This window comes from Prionailurus viverrinus, chromosome D3 (assembly GCF_022837055.1).
Source record: "Prionailurus viverrinus isolate Anna chromosome D3, UM_Priviv_1.0, whole genome shotgun sequence".
In the NCBI taxonomy this organism is placed as follows: Eukaryota; Metazoa; Chordata; class Mammalia; order Carnivora; family Felidae; genus Prionailurus; species Prionailurus viverrinus.
In genome coordinates, this window is record NC_062572.1 from 7,014,515 (window position 1) to 7,020,584 (window position 6,070).

Genomic DNA, 6,070 nt, shown 5'->3' on the forward strand with positions numbered 1-6,070 from the left:
CAAAAGAGGTTAAAACACACACATCTTCTTGCCTCTTACTTAAAATAATGGTACAAAACACCCATTTTTGAGGAGAGCTACAAAAAGCAAATGGAACATCTTAACTATTGAGGCCCCTCTCTGTTGCAAACTTTTTTGAATTCTGTTCTCTGCTGTCCATCAACTTAAAGACTTTGTTTCTATGTTCCCAGACAAACCTGACTTGTTCACGGTTGTAATCACAGCATATACACACATCTATGTTTTACTTTGGTACCTCAGTATTAATTCATACTGGATTTTCCATGTCGCTTCAAAGTCTTTTCTTTTAACGACTGGAAAATATACCATGGGTCGGGTTTACCACAATTTACTTAACCGTTCCCTTGGTGTTAGTCATTTAAATGACCCTAATAATGGTCACTTACTCATCCTTCCCTCCTATGACCGCTCTATAGGTGATGCATTAGTTACCTGTTGCTGTGTAACAAATTACACCCAAACTTGGCAGTTGTGTTATCTCCCCTAGTTTTGGGTGTCAGAAATATGGGAGCAGCTTAGCTGGGTGGTTCTGGCTCGGGGCCTCTCGGGAGGTTTCAGGCAAGCTGTTGGCCAGGGCTGAGGTCAGCGAGGCTCGACCGGAGATGTACTCCAGTTCATGTACTCTTCTGCATAGGCTGCTTCAACGTCTGCATGGTGGGACAGCCAGCTTCCCCAGAGCTAGCCACGTTAGAGCGAGCGTGAGGGGAAAACTGGAAACTTATTCTCAGAGGTGACATGTCTTGCCTTCTGCCATAGTCTGTTGATCACACAGACCAACCCTAGGACCATCTAAGAGAGGGCCACTCGAGGATGTGAGTATCAGGACAGGTATCAGGACAGGTATCAGACAGGTGCCTATCTGACCTTCTGGCCATCTGCTTCCCATTCCTTTCTTCCTTTGCTTTCATATTCTGGGTCTTCTTAAAATTTTTTATTCTGTGAGCACGTGTGTGAGTGCAGAGGGGTGGGCAGAGGAAGAGACAGAGAATCTTAAGGTTCCACAATCCGTGCGGGGCTTGATCTCAAAACCATGACCTTATGATCTGAGCCCAAATCAAGCACTGCATGTTCAACCAACTGAGCCACCCCCATGTTCTGGGGTCTTAAGCTAAGAAGACCTTTGTTGTAGGAACAATTAGTCACATCCCTTATGTACAGAAACATCTGTTTCTCTGTGCATCCCAAACTCTATCTTCCTGGATTCTAGGAATAAAGAAAGCTAAGTTCTCTTAGTCATTACTGGTTTCTGGAACTTTTCAGACCTGCATCTGACCTGTACAGAGTCAGAAATGAAGTGATGTGTATCTTTTAAAGCTTATTCTCTTGCCATAAGAAACCCTAATTAAAAAACAGGGGTGCCTGGGTGGCTCAGTCAGTTGGGCGACCGACTTTGGCTTGGGTCACGATCTCGCGGTCTGTAAGTTCGAGCCCTGCATCGGGCTCTGTGCTGACAGCTCAGAGCCTGGAGCCTGTTTCAGATTCTGTGTCTCCCTCTCTCTCTGACCTTCCCCCGTTCATGCTCTGTCTCTCTCTGTCTCTAAAATGAATAAACATTAAAAACAAAAAACAAAAAATGGGCACCTGGGTGGCTCAGTCAGTTAAGGGTCCAACTTCAGCTCAGGTCCTGGCCTTGTGGTTTGTGGGTTCAAGCCCCAGGCCAGGCTCTGTGCTGATAGCATCTGGAGCCTTCTTTGGATTCTGGCCCCCGCCTGCCTCTCTCTCTCTCTCTCTCTCTCTCTGCCCCTCCCCCCACTCATGCTCTCTCAAAAACAAACCTCAACCAAAAAAAACCCAGGATGGCTATTATCAAGAAAACAAAACAAATTTGGTGTGGATATGAAAAAACTGGAACCCTTGTGCATGTCTCATGGGAGGAACGTAAAAGGACGCAATCACTGTAAAACGGCCTGGCAGTTCCTTGAAAAGTTAAATACCATACAATCCAGCAATTCCACTTCTGAGTATATACCCAGAAGAATTGAAAGCAGTGACTCAGATACCTGTACACCCACGTTCATGGCGGCATTACTCACAAGAGCCAGAAGGTGGAAACCGCCCAGTCCATCAACAGATGAGCAGATAAACAAAATATGGTACGTACATACAATGGAATATTATTCAGCCTTAAAAAGGAGTAAGATTCTGAGACCTGCTGGGACCTGGATGAATCTTGAAGACCTTAAGCGGAGTGAAATAAACCAGCCACAAAAGGACCACTATCGTACAATTCAAGTTACGTGAGGTACCCAAAGTGGTCAAGTCCACAGAGCTAGAAAGTAGAACAGTGCTTGCCGGGGGCTGGAAAGGGAGGGAAATGAGAGTTCTCGCTTAATGAGTTCGTGTCTTCAATTCTGCAGATGGATGGTGGTGATGGTTGCACAAACGTACCTAATGACACTGAACTGCACAGTTAAAAATGGTTAGAATGATAAGGTTTACATTATGTGCATTTTATCACAATTAAGAACCTTTTTAAAAAAAATTTTTTTTAACGTTTATTTATTTTTGAGACAGAGAGAGACAGAGCATGAACGGGGGAGGGGCAGAGAGAGAGGGAGACACAGAATCTGAAACAGGCTCCAGGCTCTGAGCCGTCAGCCCAGAGCCTGATACAGGGCTTGAACTCACAGACCGCGAGATCATGACCTGAGCCGAAGTCGGAGGCTTAACCGACTGAGCCACCCGGGCGCCCCAAGAACCTTTTTAAAAAACCACTTTGGAGAACAATCTGGCAACATTTAGTAAAATTGAAGGTGTGAATACCTTATGACCCCTCCAAAAATGCAGAAGGATTTCAAAAATTGTCATAAATGTATGTGATAGGACACCATACAGTTGTGAAAAAATGTTTCAAAGTATGTAATCTAGCAAGGCTACATCTCAAACTTAATGCTGACTTAAAAACAAGTAGAAAGATACCTGCATGTCTGTATGTAAACATATTTTTTATTAAGTTCATGGATATATAAGGTAAAATAATAAAACAGTAGCTACCCTCTGGAGCGGGTGGGGGGAAGTAAATGGGATTGAGGAGAAATGATACACAGGGGTTTCAATTGTGTCCATGATGTCTATTCCTTAACCTGGTCATTATGAATGTTTGTTTTATTCTCTCTCCCTTTTTCTCTTTGTGTTCATTTTGGTGCCTTAAATGTTTATTAAACTCAGGGGGGCAGGGGGGCACCTGGGTGGCTCAGTCAGTTGAGCATGTGACTCGTGATTTCCGTTCAGGTCGTGCTTTCCGGGTTCATGGGATTGAGCCCCACATTGGGCTCTGCACTGACAGTGTGGAGCCTGCTTAGTATTCTCTCTCTCTGCCCCTCCTCCATTCATGCTTGTGCTCTCTTTGTCAAAAAACAAACAAAAGCCCCAACTCCACATGGGAGCAAAAAATTAAAAAATGAATACCAAAAGAGCCAAACCATCAAAATGACCAGCCTTCCTTTCCTCCCCACCTTTATAACACACAAAAACCATCATCCTAAATGTAATTTCAACACTACTGCACTATATCTTTAGATCTTCTCTCCCCATAGCAGAGGCTGTGTCTAAGAGTTTTTTCCTTCTCGATGACTGGTGCTTAGGTCACGTTAGGCATTTAGTTATTAGTAGACGATGGTGACGTCAGGCAGTGCAGCCTGAGAGGAACATGACCACTTCACCTGTTGCCTTGGGGAATAATTCTGCCCCTGCCCACACATAGCTGCATAGCCTATGCTATGGGTACCTCGTCATTAGGTCGACACATTTTCTCCCAGCTCTTCAAACCAAAAATATGTATGAAGAATTCTACTGACTTGTGTTGAAGAGAAAGAGGTCTAAACTCAAGGCTAGCAGATGTTGAGGTTCAACCAGGCTGTCGGTTTTCTAAGTATGCTGTCCAAATGATTCCTGATGTTGTGTCGCAGGAGATTCACTTCTCCAGCGGTAACAATGTGCCCGTTGAGAGCGCGGCCCTGGCACACGCATACATCGCCCTTGGTCTGCCAGAGCAAAATCTTAGTTAACCCACAGGCAGACGTCGGTGGGTCGAGAAACCCAAACGTCAGTCAACCAAAAGGAGGAAAATGAGCAAGTCCACCCACACATTAAGTTGACAGGTTTGACCCCGATGTAAGGATTTTCTGATGTTCCTGGTCTTCTTTCAACCACTTTTAAGAGCAGCAAGGAGTTTTTAGAGTCGCGGAAAACGAGATATTTGTATGGTTTGCCCTTTTGGCAAAGGAAATGGTTTTTGACTCAAACAGGTCTGTGACAGAAAACAGGGTTGAGAAGAGCTCTATAACGAGTGAGGCAAGGCGCTGAGAGGTCAACATTGCAGCTGAGCATTTTAGTGGTCAGAGTATATAGAGCGACCTTCAGAACCAGGCGTGTTCTTGACTGAGTCACTTCATCCCTCTATATTCTGGAGTGCTCTGACCCCTAACCTTATTAAGGGGACTGTGAAAAATTTCTGGATAACCTCTTAAGCCTCACGGGTAAGTAGAATTTCCTGGAAATCTAGTGACTATTCCTAATTTGGCAGGTCTATTCTTTTCCTGGAGAGAAAAGAAAAACACTGAGCTAGTACTCTGACCATCAACTTGACTTTTGACATCCCCTTCCTCTTTATTGTGGACTTTCCTCCTCAAGGCCACCTTTTGGGACCAAGTATAATAAGTTTAAAAGAAGAAAACTATTGTGAGCTCCTTTCAAACTCCATAAAACGTTTTGCTTACAGATATTATGAAACACTTTTAACTTTTCTGCAGGTGTGTGCCCTTAGTCACAAGGGGCTGGAAGGAGAGAGAGAACAGGGTCAGTGGAACCCAGCCTAATGTGTGGGTGGACAATTCAGACCTTCTGTTCCACGGATGTTGGAGCAGAAGCATCATCTTCATACACAAAGCTCGTCAGTCGGCCAATAAGCATTCAGTGAATGCCTCGACTGTGTTCGGTACTGAGTTATGTACAAGGTCAATGTGGTATGATGTCAGCCTCCCGAATGCCAGACTGGGAGCCAGGAGACCTGCCAATCACTCGATTTGGCGGGGGAAAAAAACCAAAATTTCCTCCTCCCAGGTCTCCTCCTCAGTTTCTTTATGTTTGGAAGAAATCTAACTAGAACTGTTGCAGATTCCAAAGCAGGATGAGTTCACAGGCTCCTGGATCTCGAGAGACTTCTAGATACCTGGGGCAACTGAATAATTGCACCCCAAATCATGTTTCTGAAAGAGCACAGTGTGGCTCACCTGGAGGCCTAGGTAACTTCCTCGGAGTTGGTGCAAAGGGGTCCTATGCATGGTCTCTGCTCGTGATGCTCTGGCCATCCTGGCAGAATGCTCTGCCCCTTTCATGAGTGTCCCAAGCTAGTCCTGACTCCGGGACTCTGCACATGCTTGTTTGGCTGCCTTGGGCTTCCTAGAGGAATGGTGGTTGGTTCCTCCTTTCTTGTCCTTCGGATCTCTTTAGCTCTGCCCTTCTCTGAGGGGGCCGTGTTTTACACTTTCCAAAGGTGGTCTCTAATTTCAGCACCCATTTCCTTCTTTGTGCTCTCCCAGGTTGTAGCCCTTTTACTTGTTTCTTGTTTGCTTCCCCTGTCAGTCCGTTAGCTCCCCTAGCTAGGGGGTCCTTTTGGTTTTGTTCAGGACTGTACGCCCAATGTTTGGTCCACAAAGCAGGTCTCAATATTTGTTAAACGAATGCCTTGGCAGCTCTACAATTCCGAGGCGCCCAAGGCATCTAAAGTTGTTTCCCCGTAAATACCCTTCTTTGGAATTCCCCGGGCCAGGCTGGGCTTAGGCTGCAGTAACTTCACTGCCTGCTTTCTTTGGATCTCCACATTTCTTTTCCTTGAGGAAGAAGGCTGTTATGACCTCACAACACATGCTCCGGTGCCGCAGTGACCTCATTGCTGCTGCTTGTCGCGTCACGAGTCCATCCGCAGCACCTTTCCTTTTCCCTACCAGCCCCTACCTTTCCCGGAGGCAGCGCTTCCACGCGTCTGGCCCCGGGGCCCAGCCCGCTACGTCACGTCCGCCCGCCCGCGCGGCGATGACGTCATGCACCA